This window comes from Rhinolophus sinicus, chromosome 2 (assembly GCF_057876585.1).
Source record: "Rhinolophus sinicus isolate RSI-liver-muscle chromosome 2, RSI-T2T, whole genome shotgun sequence".
NCBI lineage: Eukaryota > Metazoa > Chordata > Mammalia > Chiroptera > Rhinolophidae > Rhinolophus > Rhinolophus sinicus.
This window is the reverse complement of record NC_142502.1, coordinates 32,544,383-32,565,184: the sequence shown is the minus strand read 5'-3', so window position 1 is coordinate 32,565,184 and position 20,802 is coordinate 32,544,383. Positions and strand designations below refer to the sequence as shown.

Sequence of the window (20,802 nt, the reverse complement as noted above, 5' to 3'; positions counted from 1 at the left end):
TTTGGAAGCCTCGTAAACACAAGGTCTAATACCATGTGGTACAAAACCATGCTGAAGAGATGCCAAAAATCAACGTACTCTTTTCTTCATTGCCTACAAACCAAAGTAGTGCAGTTAGGTTGTAGGCTTTTATAGCTAAACCTGTTTTAAAAGTAACACAGAATTTTTTAAATCTTTAAATTGGTATATGTTATTAATACTGACTTTACATTTGAGGGAAAAAAACCTAGGCTATATTTTATAACTATAATACAAGCATTAATGACATTTCATTCCCCCCAATTTTTTTTCCATATTACACTAACTTTATATACCAGATTATAGAACCTATTAGACCAATGTTAAATATCTCCATCTCAGGGCTTATTCTGAAGTATTATGATTACCAAGGAGAAATATACTATTTAATATGATGTTTTAAGGTGATTAAACTTTCATTTAGAAGTGTTGGCCTTTACAATTTAATTTTTTCATCTTCCTCACTAATGTTTTCAACACCACTGCCTGCCTACAGATATGCTATTTAGCTTTATATGACTACTGGTAATTATCTGGTGAGTCAATAAATGATCCTCTCAATTAATTATAACTGGAAAAGAGTTTGGCTGCCTCTGTAGTTGAACTTCCTTTGCTTATTTCATTTATTTATTCATTCATTCATTCATTCATTCATTCAACATCACTTTATTGAATTGTTACTTCATGGCCACACACCGTGCTAAGCCTTGTGGATTCCCAACTGAATAGGGTACAATTTCTATCCTGAAGGTTCACTCAGAGTACAACAGAAGGCTGAGATATTTAAACAGATAATCACAATACCATGTATTAAGGGAGCATATATGTGTGTGTGAACAAAGTTCAATATTGAATATTGCCCATACAAGAAAGCACTTGGGTCACCTGTGCTTTGCAAAGTGTCTTTCACTATTACCAAATGAACTGGCCATCGTCAGAGTGTGGAGAGCCTGTTGCTGCCATTAGTAATCAAATAGTCAATGTGATGAAATTCTTGAAGACATGGATTATTTTAAAGGGAACTTCAAGATTTTGTAAATTTGTGAGAGGTTTTGATTAAAATTAGGTTTAAGGAATAAAAGTTGGCTAGTGAAAAAGGTATTTCTGGCATTTGTGACTAATTGATTTAAAACATCTTAGATTTTAAAAGTTGGATTTGGAAATCAAATATTTCATCACTTTACTTGTTGGTAAGCTCCCGTACCCGTACATTTACTTACGTTTACTAAATTTTCTGGAAATCTAATGACTTACAGGTGGTCTTTGCTCGTATTAGTCTTTCCACAAATATTCTGCATTACTGATCAGTATTCAGTATACTTGGCTTTTAAAATATAAGTGAAGAAAATCTTATCCAACAAAAAAATTAAATTATGATACTAACTGCATTGTATTTCTTTTATTTGAGAATGTGGGCTTCTAATGTATTTTTCTAGCACTTGACTTAAACATTAACATTGAAGATGTCAGTTTTAAAACTAGGAATGGATAAGATAAATAATGCCACAAGGAGTTTAGAATAGTAAACTGTGACATAAGCTTGGCTTAAAAGTTTCTTTCTGGTCTATTTACCTCCCCTCCGATAGGATACAATGATATTTTATATTTACAAAGAGAACTTTATACAACCATAAAAATGTAGGTGTTTATTCTTTTTTCAAATTTGATAATGCATAGATAATCAAGTAGGAAATATGGATTACATTTAAAATTAAATTCCAGATTTAGTTCCACCTTTATTAATCTTCATTCATGTTTTTATTATTAGTTCCAGGTGTACAAAACAACATAATGATTAGACATTTACACACCTCTCAAAGTGATAATACCCCCAAGTCTACTACCTCTTTGACATTGTACGTAGCTATTACAATACCATTGACTGTGTTCCCTATGCTGTACTTTACATCCCATGACCATATTTTTTTAAAATTGTAGTTGACATTCAATATTATTTTATATTAGTTTCAGATGTATAGCATAGTGGTTAGGCATTTATATAATTTATGAAAAGATACCCCCAATAAATCTAGTACCCATCTGACACTATACATAGTTTTTATGATATTATTGACTATATTCCCCATAGTGTATTGCACATTCCCATGACTATTCTGTAGCTACCAATTTGTACTTCCTAATCCTTTCACCTTTCTCACCCAGCCCCATCAAGACCCCTCCACTCTAGCAACCATTAGTTTGTTTTCTGTATCTATGAGTCTATTGCTGTTTTCATTCATTCTTTTATGTTTGTCAAAAGTTTTTCTCAAATAGCCTAAAAATTTAAAGTAGAAAGGAAACCACTTCTCCCTTCATTCCTTACATCTCTAATCTAAGAATTTTCTTAGCTTCTCTTAATGATAACTTATCAAATATCCTATTTGAATATGAAGAAACCAAATATAAAAGTATTTATGACCTCTGGCACTATATATCAAATATCACAGAAAATAATATTACTCAGAAAACTCTCATTTAGGCTTTGAGATATTTTCTGTATATGTGTGTGTATGTGTGTGTGTTTATAATGCTACATGTATAGTGTTTTATATATGTGTATATATAGTATTAAACACAATAAAGGGATAAAGACATAATTCCTCCTACCACTAGAATAGCTATTACTTGAGTTGCTCCTAAATGCTTATAGTCATAAAATAAGATCATTTGAGTTCATGGCTTGTGCATTTCTAGATAAATAAGCTAAAAGATAAGGTTTTTAAAAATAAAATTTAGCCTGAAAATCTTGAATTTAAACTTATATCTATCATCCCTGCCTAAGAGGTTAACAACAGACAAAGGTAGATAAATCATATTTGGAAAAGGTATGGAGAATGTGTTCAGGATTTTTTCTGCTGTTTTGTAATTGCCAGAGGCAAGGTCTTCGGGGAAGAATGATAAGATCCAGAAAAGACTTTCGGAAATATACCCAAAGAGGCTGAATAGAACTAACTAGATTTTAATAACGGAACAGATCATTCTAGTTGTGAGATGCTTTTTAACATATACGTATATTGGAAAAATTTGTTGCTGATCGTACACACACACACACACACACACACACAGTTTTCTTTACTAACATTCTTCTCATGCTTAGGGTAGTTAGAGTAAATGAGTCTGTGGAGAAAAATGTAATTGATGTAGCCCCAAATTTGAATTTTTATCTAATGTACTATTGGTTTGCACCACTTAAGATTATTTCCCTTTACCTGACATGCTACCTTTTAATCAATGTTAACTTCTCCATCAATTACTAGCTTTAATAAGAAGTCGTTACCATTGCAATAGTTTCTAGCTTGAGCCTCTCTCAATTGAATTCTATACCTAAAATATCAAAGATATAAAACATATTTAAGAGATTATAAAGGCTACCATATATAGTACTCACATATGCATGAAAACAATATATTGAAATAGAAGTAAACATAGGAAAAAATGCGCTTGCAATGGTTATCAATTTATATTTATTGACTCTTTTAATATGCTACCTGGGTGTAACCGTCTTAGATAAGGGGGATGAAATAGGACAGGGAAATATGTATGTGCCTGCATTTGTGCAAAAAGGTGATTTCTGTATGGGAGGAGGGAAGAGGATGGAGGTTCACCAAATATGTTTCTCAGTCATTGTCCATTCCTTTAATTAACTGAAGAGAATTTCATATAGATATTGGGTATTAAGGCCATTCACAGAGGATTAAAGAAATTCGGTTCCTTGGCTAATTGCATGAAGAACATACTAATTAATTACATGCAGCATGATCCAGGAAAGAAAACAATCACAGAATAAATCGGGTAGGGTCTACTTTCTTGGTGTCAAGAAGAAATAGCATTTTTTCCAGCAGAGAAAGATAGAAGAAATCCATTCAAATATAAATAAATAAAATGTCCAGAGGTATTTCCAGGGAAGAAATAAGTGTGGGAATTACTGCATTATTTGAACATATTGTAGGTTGCCTTATGTGTCTTCCCAAAACTAAATTTAAAGTAGTAAAAGTCTAGTAGGTTTTACATAAAGGAAAAGTGTTATATGTTGACTTCTAAATTATTATTAGTCATACCTTCAAATGCCAGTATTATAAATATGCATTATGTTTATCACTAGCCCTACATTTAAAATTACAGCAAAATCAGTTTTTAAAAAATCAAGCAAATTAAAAAAAAAAAAATGAGTCTGCTTGGTTCCTAGGTTTGCTACTCTGTTTTTTAGTTTACTTCTTAAAATCTTTATAACAACCATTCCAGTGATGAATAGTTAAGTTTTCTACAGGAAGGGTTTATATTAAATATTCGTTCAAATTCCAAACAAGACATTTAGCCAATATTTCCTGAACAGTTCTCAACATCCAAATAGATGGATTCATTAGCTCAAAATTGTAGGGTGCCAACTGGCTGAGTGTTTAGATGATGTCCTCTCCCCACCTTCACTTCATGGAGGAGGACCAGCTGGCCTGCAGACACTCACCCTGTATGAGCACTGCAGGATGGCAGCTTTCTGCTCTTTCCCTCCACCAGGAGAGTAGACTAGCCCTGTGACATAAGTCAGAGAAAATTTGACAAAGTACAGAATTGAGATAATAATGACATTAGAGGCTGTGGTTCTCAGTTTACAAAATCAGTTGGCATGATTTTGCTCATTTGTCCAGGGGTCATTTCTGATTATCACAATTTAGGGGAGGGGAATGCTCTAGACATCTAGTGGGTAGAGATCAGGGATGCTGCTAAATACCGTATAACGCACAGGCCAGGCCCACACAACAAAAGATATCTGCTAATGCCAAGGATGAAAAACGCTGGTATCAACTCAACAGTCTCTCTTTGTTGTGCCTTCTTGGAGTCTAGTCAGTTCCTACGCAAACGGGTTGGTGGTTCAGATTCTGGGGAGGACCTGTTGCCACCAGTGCGAACCCACACCTGGTGCAAAGCTTGGTAACAAGGACAAGATGGGGGAACAGAGGGGAAATTTTGCTCCCCAGTCAATATAAAGGTAATAATCAATTTTGTTAAAAATTAACATTCTCATTTAAAATATTTCATTATCACATGAAAACATTCAGCTATTCTAAAACCTCCAATAATGGTAGTCCATTGCAGTAAATAACACCTTTCGCTCTCAGAGAGCTATTTCCCTAATGTAAATGTATATACATCCTCTTAAAGGCTAAGCCCAATTTTTTCATGTAATGTCCTCGATGGAGAAGACTGCCAGTTGTTTAATCACCATTTACCTTTCTTTCCACCAAGACTAATTATGTGGTTACAGCTATCTCTGTTGTTTAATACTCTCCTCTCTATTAGGTTGAACCATATGACACTGCCATTTGTAAAGATCACGAAATGGCCAAATATTAGCAGTTTCATATGGTTCAACCTAATACATCAAAATTTTCTCTCTCAAATCTTTTAAGTACTAGAGCCAGACCTACACTACAGTCATTACTGAAGGAAAGATTACACTTTGTAAACTCCACAATCTAATTTAAACGGTAGGCTTTTGATATTCATACAGGTATACTACTAGTTTTGAAGGATGTAGTCAACTACTAATCTCTGAAAACTCCCATAAAAAACATGGCTCATCTTTAGATCCTTTTCGGTCATATTTTCTAACGTCCTATTCCCTGAATTTATCTGATTGTATTTTTTTCTCCTTAGCTGGATTACTCAACTCTCACTCCTTTTTTTTTCTTTCCTATAACTACAGTTTAATCCTTGAAGCATCAGCTTGCAGACTCAGTGGATATGTGTCAGACTTTATTATCCATATAGCTAAAAGAATGGTAGAGCTGCTGCAACAGGCCCCAACCTCTCTTAGTGTTTCCTCTGGCATTGACTTTACAATGACGGGATCTTTGTGAGGCTTCCCTGTTGCCTAGGTCTGTGGGTTGAAGACCACACCAAGATCCTTCCTATATGTAGTTTACTTCCCTCTGTAATAACGGAGCAGAAAGATCACAGCCAGCACCTGAGTAGATATTGAAAAAAGTGAATTGACAGTAGTTAGGCTTCTTGCCTCTAAAACATTTTACAATCCCATTGTATGTTCTTCAACTTCTCAACCTTAAAGAAAAAGCTCAGCAGAGAATATGAAGCCTTTTATTTAATGCCTTGCAATCCTGGGAACTATACCGTTTATGTTTTATAATTCTACCAGCAGTTACCTCTTTAGAATTAATACCAAATTCACATTATTCCATTTTTGCAGGTTCTTTAGGATTTGGGGGATGCTATTCATGCTGGTCGAAATCCATGGTGGGGAATACTTAAGTGTTGCTATTATCTATGCAGCCCCTTCCTTGCTATGGGGATAGAAGAATCATTTTTAGGCTTCTCTGTTGTGTTGATGTGTACTCAGCATCCCTATTCTAAAACCACTTTTATAATAAATTATCCAGACAAATGTTTATATTTTCTCAGATTTCTTTTTTTATGATGTTTATAAATATCTAATGCTTTTCGACGTATTGGTGTGTATAACATAACACACGTGGGTCAGGTTTTTGAAGAGTAGTAGCTATATCATACAAAGCATTCTTCAGCCCCTGAGCAAACAATGATTTTGTCATTGTTTATATCCTGTCCATGAGAGTAAAGTTGTTTTAGTTAGCTGTTGCTACATAACAAATAATTCCAAAATATAGGAGGTTAAAACAACAATAACAATAAATGTGGATGGGCAATTTGGGGCTGAGATCCCCAGTGCAATTCCACTGGACTCTCTCGTGTAGTTGGCTGGCTGGGGACTGAGGGAAGGAACTGTGCTATGTTTCTGTCATTATCAAGGTGGGTAGGGGTTCTACAAGTTTCAAGAGGGAGAGAAGAAGCAGTTTTCTCTTGAAGCTAGGTTCAGAACTAGCATAATTTTACTTTCACCACATTTTGTTAGCCTATGTAAGTCACAAGGCCAAGCTGTGATTCAAGAGTTGAAGAAATAGATTGCACCTCTGGGTGGGAGAAGCCACAAAGTTACTTTGCAGTGTGGCGTGCATATGCAGAGATGAGTGGAGAACTGTAACCATTTTTTTTTTGTGATCTACCACAAAGGTCTCTTCTCTTGTTTGCAGTTAGATGAGTACGACTGCTCATCATTCAACATTTGCTTACTAGCTAAGGTACTGTCTCTTTATAAAAATACACGCAATGGTTGATACCGGAGATGTTGTGTAAGAGATTATTTCTACTGTACTTTCCAATTTGTAAAGGGCAGAATAGGAAGAATAAATAAAAGGCCCGGCCAAGATAACTTCATGCACTTAACAAATATTTATTGAAGCACCATTTATGTACTACACACTCTTAGGTTCTAAAGGTAGAAAATGAACAGAAGAAAGAAAGAAACAAAACCCACAAAAGTCCCTGCCATTGTGAATCTTGTATTTTAGATGTTGGCATCATGGTTGTTGGCGGTCTTCATGGTAATGAGCATCGATGATCAGCTCACTTGTAACATATACCTGTACAGGCACTTTTTAACTTTGGGATTTGCTCCATCAGTAGCTTCAGTCTTCATTCGAGTTTGCTAACACGTTTACAAAGACATGTGTCTATTCTGGCAAAATGAAATATCTCTGCATACTTTTTGTTTTGGTCTCAAGGTAAATATTGTATTTTTTCTGTGACCACCATGTTTGCAAGATGGCTAAGTAGGGTTAAAGATACAGCTTGTGGCTGTGGAACAGAGCTGAGTTAACAGGCCCTTTGGAGAAATGACCCCAAGACCTTGGCTTCATTTGCAGCCTGTTCCAGCCAACTGAGATCCCTGCCAATTAGGAGGGTTCCCTAGAGAGAAACTGGGAGAGCATCAGCATAAATTTAAATTTTGGACCCCCAAGTATAGTTTCCAAAAGGGCCTTCTTGTCCTTTGCTAATTACAAAGTAAACATTTCTCCAGCAAAAGGACACTTCCTCCTTTCATGCTCCCGTCCTCTTTCCCACCTCCCTAACTCAGTCACTCCTTAAAACTGCTGGTGTTGCTGAAACCTCTTTGGCAGAGAAGACACCCCACATTTGAAGGCACAAAAGAATTATTCTTTCCATAGATCATTATCTTGTTCTCCTTTTATCTACTCCAACTTCTTCATAGAAGTGTTACAGACTAACTTGTAGATCGTTACAGCCTGACAGAAAGGACTGGATACCTTGTTCTTAGGCCTCTCAAGACGTGTGACCAAACAAATACAAGCAGGTTACAATTGAATTCTGTAACATCATTGAAACAGAAACATTCTCAAACTTGTTTGCATTAAAACTATATCATTTTTTAGCATCATGAATGGGAATGCACTACTCTAATTGTTTAATTTTTATGCATTGTTGTCAAAGCAGACCCCAAATAGATTAAGATATGTTTTTTTTACTGATGGACAAATTCAAACAAAGTTTCTAGCAATATCTGGCACCAGTAGACTATTATTAACATGGACAAAAATGGGTATAAATGACAAATTCTTCAAAACCTTTTAATCCATTATGTTTCTGCTGTTTTCCCACATACATTTCTATTTCTACTTAATCGTTAGTTCAGACCCTTTTACCTTTCATTTAAAGCACACCAGTTTCCATGTGCTAAATTGGAAATGATTTTCTATACTGTTTTTTTCTGTCTTTTGGTTTCTTCAAAATCATTACTTTTAAATATATGTGATTATTGCATGAACAGAAAAACAATATATTAGTATTTATCTACCATTGATAGTCTTTTTTTTTTTTTTAACCAAGTTCACAGTTACCCCCTTTGTGTTCATAAGGACATTTTAGTTGAAAATGACAAATTTCAAATTACCTTAAGCAAAAGGTAAACTTTTGGCTTACAGCAAAGCTTGCTTTAAGTGCTCAAATAATATGACTTGGCTCTTTCTCACCATTTCAACTCATCCTGCCTCTGTTTCTCATTGTTTATTGGTTTTGTTCTTCCCTGCTGCAGAGAGTCTTTCTCTACTCCAGGCTCCGGGTGGAGTATGGGCGTGGGGAGATGGCCCCGGGCAGCCCTAAATCTGTATTCATATTGCTCTCAACCCAGAAGGATAGTTTTCTCTTTCAGTGTCCATTCATCCAATATCATGAATGGACTCACATTGACCCTGCCTGGGTCACATGTCCAGTCCTTAAACCAATCACTGAGGGAGGGGGACTGGAGCACTGTGATTGGTCTACTTAAGTCCCATGCTCATCATTGAAGCAAAGGAACATATGGACCATTTTGAGTGGCAGTTCTATGTGGAAACAAGGGTGCTAGGCTGACAAAAACAACAAATGAAAATGACCTCCTTCCAAACAAAAAGTTCCACATTTACAAAATCTAGGAGCTTATACTCTTCTGTAGGGGAATCCCGGTCCAATATTATTTGTGGGGAAAAATTAAGGAAGAATAACCAAAGTTTTTCTCCATCGATTTTAGAATAGAAACATGTCCAGCATAATGCTAATAATATTTTAATTTTCTTTTCTGATATCTCTGGTTTGCTAGAAACATTTTTATGTAAGTAAAATGGGTCTGAAATAAGTAGAAAAATAATCCATTGCTCATATGAGTGGTTTCTGGGATTGATTTGTGCAAGCTTAAGACATGTCCGTTTCCATTTCTAACTGCTGAGTGTTCTGTGTGAAATGTACCAGTATGGGTAATGACCTTTTGCTTGATTACGCACCAGGCCACTGGAACTTTAAAATTAACTCAAACCTAATTACTGAACTCTTGTGTTTATACTGTGTATACACTACCGGGTCATAACTCTAGCCTCTGTGAGCCCAGGCTGCCATAATTGCGACTTTTGGCTTGTAAATGGTTGTTTTGTTTATTTGTTATTTTTGTGGGAAAAGCCTGCTTTTCCTATTTGTGCAAAGGATCAGATTTAGAAAGAGTTTCTGAACAGCGCCCAATTACATTTTATATCTCAATGCAAAATATGCCATTTCATTGAGATACTCATTTTACTTTCGCATTACATGAAACCGAATGTCTAGAAGCACAGTGCCACATTTTTCACCGATGTTTTGAAAAACATCACATTTTAGGCAAGGAAAGAAATATCAACACACTAAACCCACACTTGGGAAATATGAATAATTGCTAATTCCAAAAATAAGATAAACATAGAAATGTATGCATAGTTAGGATCAGCATTTGCTACCAAACTAATTGCAGCCTTATTACCCTAATCGCCAGAAATAATAACCTGGTTTTCCAGAATGTAATTAGTAGAATGCTAATTAGACAGCTAATCATGTTTATGTAATACGAACATAGGATAGTGAAATAGCCCTCAGAATATAAAGTACACATTGCAAACATCTGCTTTCTACACAGCACCAAAATTGTAAAGGAATTTGGTTTTATTTCAAATTTGGTTTGTTTCAATAGCTAAGACACAGTATTTCATGGGCAGACCTCTAGTAGATTCACACATATTCAGTCTGTCAAAGTTTGTTTTGAAATGTGCAGGAGAAGGAGTAAGGAGTTTTTATATTTAATTTCCCTGCCTCGGTCCTTTGGTTTCCTACCACGTGTTATGCCCTCAGTAACCCTCCTCCTGGTTCATATCTTGCCTTATCCCTCAGGTTTCCTGCTTACAGGTTTCCTCAATTTTCAAAGAATTATCTGCTCAGAGAATTGTTTTCTTTCGTGTTCACAGCCTTTAAAATATAATGTTTAATACTTACAAGGTCAGCTTAGTGAAGTAAAAATGTACTGAAATAATGTGAAAGACAGAACCATCTCAGTTCAACTCTGGATTAGCTGTTATTTGTTTCTTTGTTTCCACAAAAGCAATATTTTTAAATATCAATAATGGTATGCATGCTGTGATTTGTGTAGATACCGTAGTGGTATATATACAGTATACCATAATGGTGTACATGTATAGTAACAGTATTTCCTGGTTTTTCTCTTAGTACTACCATAACAATAATCTCTGCAATATTAATGAAATGATGCACTCACTTTCTATCAGAGGTAAAAGAGGTAAATGCATCATAGGATTTCAAATACAGGTTCTGGAACCACAATACCGGTTTACAAATCACAGTTGTGCTTTTAACCAGGCCTATGACTTAAGCAAATTATTTCGCATTGTGTATACAATGTTTTCCTCATCTGTAAAATAGGGATTATAACAGTAACTACCTCAGAGTTATAGCGAGGAATTACATAGTGAGGGGTTAATGAGTGTATATAAAACTCAGGTTTGTGTCTAACACATGGCAAACATTCAACAATTGTGAAATCTAATATAAAATGGAGTCCCAAACACTGGGTGGATGGATCAAAGGATGTACACATTTTAAATATTGATGTTTTCTGCCAGATTAGTTTTCAAAAAGGTTTTAGCGGTTCACATTTGCAGTATATCAGAAATGCATGTTTTCTTATATACTTGCCCAAACTGAAGTTATCAGTTTTTTTAAATTCTTGCCAATCTGTTAGATTAACAGTGGTATCCTATTGTTTTATTATTGACATTTTTCCGACTGCTGGTCAGCCTAATTATGTTTTATTAGTATTTGGATTTCTACAGGATACCTATTTATATGTTTTGCCCATTTTTCTATTAAGTTGAGTTCTGAATCAGTCATAGGAACTCTTTGTATAGTACATATATTAACCTTTTGTCATGTGCATAGCAAATATTTTTCTTACTCTGCTATTTATTTGACTATGTTTATAGTGGGTTTTCCTATCTTCTAAATAATCACAACTTTGCCTTCGGGGTTGCTGATTTTTAAAAACCTGTTAAATACTATAATCTTATGTGTGGGGGTGTTCATTCAACCAACCTTTATTAAATAGTAATTGTATGCTAGGTGAAGTGCCAGGCACACCAGTGTAAATGTATCTGTGTGGACATGTGATGATGCAGATATGTATAGACTATCTTGCCCTGAATCTCTCAGAAAGTCATTTCTGCCTCTACCAAGGTAATTAAAAGAAGATGTGTGTTAGGACTAATCTTATTCCTCTTGTATAGTAATAGCAACATATGAAACATCAAACACGAGAGCATCAAAAGAGATCATAGAGATGCTTAGTTGATCCATCCTTTTTTGGCAATAACACCTAAAGAGATTTTTAATCTTTGCCCAAGTGACCTTGGCCCAATCCTGGTGCATTGCAGTTCCCACTATATCATGCTAACTTATGGACACAATATTTTCTGTAATACTGTTTTATTGCTTTCCATTAACAACCGTGTTGATGTTATTAATCCAATTTGTGGAGCTATACAGATATTTAATAATGTATCACTGTACTGACTTTACCTGCTTTTCCTTCTTTGAATCACTTCTTATCAACCCTATTTTTAAACAGCAAAGGGCCTATGGCAGCTATCCTTAAATGCTACAATGGAAAAGAGACAGTCTCCATTCAATGAAATAGATCTTTGTTAGTGAGTTTCTTCTCACTATCTGGAGTGGTTTAGGGCCAGATATTCTGAAAAGCATATTTGAGCATTAGGCTAAGAGAGTTCTACCTGGTAAGGAGGTCTGGAAGGGACACACACACACACACACACACACACACACACACACAGTAATGAAGACAAGCAAAAGGTTTCCTATAAGGAGAAGAGCAGTCTTTTCAATGAGCATTGTACTGAGTCTTGCTTTGCTTCTGGTAATATATTGCTGGGCTATCTACAGATGCTTACAAGATGAGAAGATTGGATGAGAAAAGTCATTTTAAAATGGGCTTTAATAACAGAACCCTCTGCTTTATTGAAATCTTATGCAGCGCCCAATATATAAAATAGATAAAAATAGAAGTGCATGTTGTTGGGGAGGATGTGGAGAAACTGATTGGAACCTTTATGCACTGTTGGTGGGAATGTAAAATGGTAGAGCCAGTATGGAAAACAGCATGGTGGTTCCACAAAAAAAGTTAAAAATAGAATTACCATATGATCCACCAATTCCACATCTAGTTATATATCCAAAATAATTGAAAGCAGGGTCTCAAAGAGATATTTGTACACCCATGTTCATAGCAGCATTATTGACAATAACCAACATGCAGAAGCAACCCAAATGTCCATTGATAGCACTCGTTTATCCAGGTGGATGGATAAACAAAATGACATGCACACACATACACACACACAATGGAATATTATTCAACCTTAGAAAGAATGGAAATTCTGTCATATGCTACAACATGGATAAACTTTGAAAATACTATGCTAAGTGTGATAAGCCAGTTATAAAAAGACAAATACTATATGATTCCACTTATATAAGATACCCAGAGTTGTCAAATTCAAAGAGACAGAAAGTAGAATGATAGTTTCCAGGGGCCAGGGGAATGTGGGAATGGGGAATTTTATTTAAAAGGTATAGCAGTTTAATTTCACAAGATGAAAAGATTTCTGGAGATGGATGGTGGAGATGTTTGCACAACAGTGTGAATGTGCTTAAGTCCACTGATTTGTGCAATTAGAGATGGTTAAAACAGTTAATTTTATGTTATGTGAATTTTACCATAATTTAAAATGGTTTAAAAACATAGAAGTGCCTGTACTGAAGCAAGGGCTAACCAACTAATAACCCTGTGCTAGAGTACTCTATATGAAACCAATAAAGAACATGGTTTATAAAATCTCTTTCATGTTTTCCAATTAGATTCAGGTAAAAGCTGAACTTGAGACTCCTATGGACACTTGACTATAATAAAGCACAAAATTTTTTCTTTTGAAAATTTCTTGAATCTCTGAAGGGAAATAATGTATCAGTATGCAGCCCACAGCATCATATAGAGGTTATGTCAGATGTTGTCGTGTATATTATACTGTCGCTGTAGGATGTTCAGGGTGGCGGCAAGTAAGAAGCTGTGAACACTAGCTCTCTTGGAATACACTAACATGCTGGGCTTTATATTTGTTTGTTTCTTGGTTTTCTCCTCAACTTTGTATTCACTTATACTAATTTATGGAAATGTCGATTCCACATAGCTGTCTGAAGCAACACCGTGGAAGAGAGACTGAAATTATGTCACATTTCTAACATATGCACTGTACACATAACCTTTTATTTGTTGTAATGTTGAATGCATGGCACCATATCATTTCAGACATCTTTGCTCTTCGTCACACCTAATCCCCTGGCACAGTGCCTTTTTCAGGATTTCTTTCATTCATGTCTCCTTTTTCGACTGCCAAATACATAATCTAAAACACGGTTGCAAACCAGTCTTAAATTGGCTAAGAGCTTTGGAGAACTTCTCTGAACACTTTTTATATAAACTCTAAGGAGGTCAGATTTAGAAAAATCTCAGCTGCTGTAGTTGGATCCCATGGGCCACTGACCATTTATAATTAACATTAATAAATGGCAGATGACAGATGTTTATTGCTTAACTAAAAATGTGTGTGCAATACTAAATTTTTTTAAAAAAATAAGTTCATTTAAGACCCAAAGGACTTGAATATATGTATTTGGATAATGAAAAGAATAAAACTACCAACATGTGATCCAGAATCTCTAACTGCAAACACCCACAGTTTCATAGGAAACATATAAGTATTTTTAATCCATCATATTAAAAATTGGATTGCCATGAAACTCTATCCCTTTAAACTAAAATGCGTGTTTCACAAGCCTGTATTTCTCTAGAAAGGAGACTTATGAAGCATTAATATGCCATTAACTATTGGTCTCACAGTCTAAAACCAAATTGTTTACCATGTACATCTTTTATAATCAGAAATTTTTTCAAAATAATATTCAAATCTGAGTTGGTTTAAATCCTACTATTCCATGGATTTCCACTAAATAATATAACAACTGGAAGGGAACTTATTCACCTCTGAATTTATTCACTTCTGAATTTAAGACACAGTAGTTTAGTTACCTACTTATATTATTCTGGGAACCTGATAAAAATGATTAAAATAGAGATGAGATTTCTAGTTATTGAAGAAGTAAAAATGGTTTCCCAAGGGCATTACAGTGGACTTCAAATCATCTTACTAAAAGCCAAGAGACAGGAAAATAATTGTTTGGATTGTATGTCCTTACTGAAATCCAATAACCATGTCTATTGACATAGATTCTTTCCAATTGGGCTGTGATTTAATAATATGATTTATCTAAAGCTTGACAATTTGCATATTTATCTCATGTGGCCCTTTAAATACTCTGGGCATCTCTGCATTTTTGTTATCAACTCCATTTTAAACATGAGGAAATTGAGGCATTGAGTGTGAGTAATTGATTTAAAATCACACAAGTAAGTGGCAGACACCGAACTCAAAATTCCTCCTAGATACCTGACTCCACATCCAGTGAGATTTCAAATAACTGAGGCTGAAAAAAGTTTATAACTACCTTAGGAGTGTTAGCTAGTAAATAAGTGAATCAGGGCTAGAACCTGCATCTCTTGTCTATTAATCCAACCTCTCCCAGGCTGTCTCTTTCAACACTTCTGCCGCGTGTTTAAGATGTCCATTTATTTCTCTTTTCTGACCTTTTCTAATTATACCCACCACACATGTGGTTGGCATTAGCCATTGTTTCTTATTATTGTCATTGTTGTTGCTGATAAAATTGAGAATGTTCTATTTTTACCACCAAATCAGTTAAGTCTTTCTTTCTGTTTTACAACCATTCTGTTGTTCAAAGAACAAACTTGAACTTACGAACAAATTGGCCAATGATTCCCCTTTCGCCTCAAATCACAGGGATGTTTCAAAGCCAAATGGTTTTCACAAATTGCCAACATCATATTCAAACGCAGTAAATGGTTATGTTAGCGGCATCATTCTGTCTAAACAAAAACACTGTCAGTCAATAGAGTCAGTGACCTTCAGGCTTTAAGTGCTTTATGTAATTTTCACAGGGTTATGTTTAAATATGGATCCTAATAAATATCCTTGTTTGGCTTTTTAAAAGGTCATGAAAACTAATACCCCACCCAACTACTATAAAATAACATTGAAGACATAAAATGAAATTCACTAAAAAATGTATTTCAAAGGTTCAAAATTTCCACTCAGTTTATGAAGTATTGTATATATGGTCTCCTAAGTGTCATGTGAATCAGTGGATATGCCAGACATGGAGCAAATTTCCATCCCCAGGAGGCTTCCAAGCCTGAAGCAAGCTGTAAGTGGATAGAGTTCCAAGAGAGAACACAATGTGCATGTGTGAATAAAGCAGATGCAGCATGACTTTTGGTTTGTTCTTTGGGAACTCACGACTATATGGAAAAATCACATGCTGCTCTCAATTGCTGTAGACATCTGCTGAAGGCACGGGAGATTGAAGCTAAGGCAGTGGTGCAAGATTCCTCCTAGAATATAGCAGCTTAACTTTAGAAACAAGGGAAACTGTTAACAGAATAAGAGTTTTATGTTAACATTATAAATGTACAGCATGCTCATCCAAGTTGGCAAATAGAGGGCAATAAGCTACTTGTTTGCAAAAAGATGGGTGCATTTGTTTTCTGCAGTAGAATTACAAGATACCTATTTACAGCCTTTAGTTTGGGGCTGTCAAAGACCAGCCTATTCTAATGGCGTGTGTGTTTATGTAAGGAGACTTTTAAATATTTTTTTAGACATGAAATTGAGCTCACAATATCAGCTTAATGGCAAGTTACTCAGAAACACATGGACATGTTTCCTTTAAATTATATACAGATTTTTAGAATTAAGATGTGGTTAAACCTACTCGCGGTCTATTAGCCTACTAGCCTTCTAAAGCACTGGAAACATAATTAATTTTTTTGTTTTCAAATTCAAGGATGTTCTAATGGAAATAACAAATTAGTGGTTGTCATTTTGGCATTGCCTGTGTGTTTTGACAAACACTTCATTTAGCCTCATTTTGGAATAGTGGATATGCTGCCATCAGGAAAAGACCAAGAGGTGTGAAGATAGAAAAAGAAACATGGGATGTTAAAAAATCAGAGTAATAGATACATCATGAAATTGCTGTGCTGGGTTTTATTTTGCTACTGTTGTTCTATGGGAAGATTAGGACCATAGCTTCGTAAGTTGACCTGATTCACTGCCACCATATTCTCCAGGTCCATTAGAATGGAACTAGACTTACTACATTTTCATCAAAGATTAAGTATGTATATGTTACGCAGTAATTAAAAATAATACATATGGAGTCAGAGAACTGAAAGCATAGTCACCAACACATTTTTTTTAAACAAAACCTATTTTATGAACTATTTGCATTCATTCTCAGTTATCCAATAGATTTCCATTTGAAGTACTCAGTAAAATTTTCTTAAGCCAGTTTTGCAGGGTGTCTGGGAGAAATGTTATTTATATGTGTGGAGAACTTTCTACCCTTGGGCAGTTTTGTCTTAACTCTTCAAACTAGCCATGGAGTCATTTGAGTGAGAACCTCTTAAATGTCTTTCATTTGTATCCCTTATTTTAGACGCAAATGCATGAAAATTGATTCAATTTTAAAACTTTCTAATTAATAGATTTATGGCACACTTTAATATGAAAAGAAATAATATCTGCAGCTTACTGAAAACATTCAATGCTCACCTCATTGTTTTCTTTGCATTCTATAATTCATATTTGTCCTCTAACATATACATTTTCCCAGTACAGAATTATTTATTGATTTGTAGTTTTATCCCTATATTTTACTCTCAGTGTTCTTATCATTTGTTTTGTTTTGTTTATTTGTCTAACTTAGAAAATAGAGTTCCTCTATGAAGAGAAAGTCCCTAAGCACAGTATTTAGTTTTTGTTGGGGTGGAGGTGAGGGAAAGTATCTTGCTGAATATTGAAAACACAGAAAATCTAAAGTCAGAGATTTGCTAATGTGAATTACAGAATATGTTTGAAAGACAATATGATTGTGTTACTTTCTTCAAGTGTATATGGTAATCTATTGCTGTCAAGTGGATATTGCTTAGGTGACTACTTCAGTTATCAAATAATATTGCCCGGTAACATTGATTTTTTTTTTTTTCCCATAAATGACAAAGTGGTGGAAAACTTTATACTTTTTCATAATTTAAATACCTCTAAAAGCAACGGTTTGTTTCAATATTAATTTACCTAACAATTCTTTTTCTCCCCAATGATATTGCAACGTCAATTTTAGCACTTATCATAGTGCCTTCTGAATCACAGATTCCAAATTCATGGATTTATACCTGATTTTTATTACTATTATTATTATTCAGCCTGCTTTCTGCGTCCCTTTGCTGGTCTCAGACTAAAAACTAGTAAGAACAGATCTGGTAGTATCAAATGTGAGTATTATTAAAGAATGGATCCTTTAAGACTGGTTCACCAAATATTCTAATACTGGTGAGTGAGGACATACTATATTGAATAAGGGTATTGTTAGCCATATTCTAAGATTGATCTTAAATTGTTTTATTATAAGCATTAGATATTTACCATCAAAATATCACTATTGTTTTAAAACACTTATAAGGTGGCCATCTGAAAATGATATGCTGTTGGATGCTTTGTAATGTTAAGCAGATGCAGACATAAAGACAAAAGCAAATTCCAGAGTAATTTTGCAGCCATGCAACCACCATAAAAAGAGGTTTGTGACCCCAGTGTTACCTTAACATTGTCTTCCGCATTTCATATTTAATTATAGTAGATTACTCACCAATATAATAAATATAGATTTATGAGATGCTTTAATGTTCTTAAAACAAATGAAAACCACCCAAGAGGAGCCTCACCAACCCTGAGGTTGTCCAGATTGTATTGGCTAAGATTAAGTGGAAGATCATTCATCTCCAAGGGTCATGCAATTAATCTCAGAGTGGGAGTTAAAGCAATGACTCAGCAGAAAAGGAAGCTGAAGTACAAGCCTGTAACAAAAGGAGTTGGCGCTCCAGTGTCAAGGAACTTGTTTTCTTTCTTTCTTTCTTTCTTTCTTTCTTTCTTTCTTTCTTTCTTTCTTTCTTTCTTTCTTTCTTTCTTTCTTTCTTTCTTTCTTTCTTCCTCTTTCTTTCTTTCTTTCTTTCTTTCTTTCTTTCTTTCTTTCTTTCTCTTTCTTTCTATCTCTGGCTCTCTCTCTCTCTGGCTCTCTCTCTCTCTCTCTCTCTCTCTCTCTCTCTCTCTCTCTCTCTCTTGCTCTCTCTCTCATGAATAGACCTACAATACTTCTCACTATCAGTTTCTTTGGGTCCTAAAAACCCATTTGTTTAGTTAGATATTGTTTATGACAATTATTGAGATGGTCAAACAGATTAAAAGAATACGTTTTTAAAAGAGCACAACCTGTTTTAATGTCTAAAGGGAAAAGGCACTCTATGTTAGAAGTCACCAGAAAGTAATTCTAGATGAATTTATCATAATCCAGAGTTTAGACAATGAAAACACTCAAGACACACTTTAAAGAATAAATATTCTACTCCAGGGTGTGTATATTTATCAAATTTTAAATAAAAGTCAAAGCCCATCTTCATTTAGATCAGGTGACATCTGTTGGGGAAAAAAATGAATTGCTCGTGGCTAAATTAATACTCTTGATAATCCCTATGATTCCTTGTGGTAGTGATTTTTTATTTCCAAAAACATTACCTATTTCCCCCTTTCCTCCACTGTACGAGTCTCAAACCTTAAATTTTAAGCCAAAACTTCTTTTAAACTTGGTCCTTCCTTAATGGTAATGCCTATCTCTAACCAGGGAGAATTCTCATGCAAAATTAGGCTGCCTTTGGGGTTTTTAATGTAGTGTGCCATGGCTGATGGCTTGTGAAAGTGACTGCTCAGTCTATTGCTCACGTCAATGTTCCCACTGGATATTTTTCTCATTCTTTGGGAATTTAAAAGAATAACAAATAACTAACAAATCATTAAAAACTATAACATGTTACCCAATTCTTGGGAATAAGCCAGTGAGCCTAAAATCTGCTTAAATGTCACAAGTATGAATTCCCGGACTTTCAAGCTACCACATTGTATCAAATGCTCACCAGTGACAACTCTATATCTCAGCTGTAGAGAAGAGACACATTCATCTGGCAGCTGTCAACTGTGAGGTTCTGCCCCCTGGAACCCTGTTGGTGATGCAGCAGGCAGGAGCTGTGTCTTTGCCACTGAGATAGTAGATAGCACCCTGTCACAAAGAGGGCATGAATGCAAATGTAATCTGAAATCGATCTGAGGTTGGCACCAAATATTCCATGCCAGTCATAAGTGCTGGTCATAAGAACTTAACTCTGTTCTATTAGAATTAGTGATAAGATGTGAACATGGCATGTCACAAGCTACAGAAACAAATAACCAGAGCTGGGTGAAAAACTAAAGTGGTGAAATCAGGACTGAAAAGTTTGAAAAAATGGAAACTTTCCTTCTTTTTGTAAGTTTAATAAAATAGATGAAAGACAAAGGGAGAAAAGACTCACAAGTAGCCAAAATTTTTTAAAATGTGTTTGTTTTTCCTCAAAAGTCAATTGTAAGTGCTGTCCAGGCAAGGGAGTCAGAGAGAGCCAAATAGTGGTGTTAAAATTTTGTTTTTGTTATTGGGATTATTTTTGGTTGTTGTTCTCCCTCCCCTCCCCCAAAAATAGAATGGTGAAATAAATTTTATTACACTAGTGTTTGTCTCATAATCTATGGGATATACTCCTTGTTTGACTCATTTCTGAAATAGAAATGAAATGTGAAATGAAAATCGTATTCATTGAATGTTAGTAGGTATGTAGTTGGCTGCTATTCTAGGGCTGTGCATTCTGTGAGAGTCTTTATAGTTATCTTGAATTCAAACATCAAAATGTTAACTAATTACATTTCACTGTATAGATTTTTAAACAGATTATATTGTAGTTGACAAGCAGAGATATTTTGT

At 34.9% G+C, this 20,802-nt stretch overlaps 1 protein-coding gene across 1 annotated transcript in view; it reads left to right on the top strand.

Annotated features, from left to right (window-relative positions):
• Positions 1-20,802, top strand: part of RSPO3 (R-spondin 3) — a 76,247-nt gene that overhangs the window by 37,433 nt on the left and 18,012 nt on the right. The gene's annotated exons all lie outside the window — the stretch shown is intronic.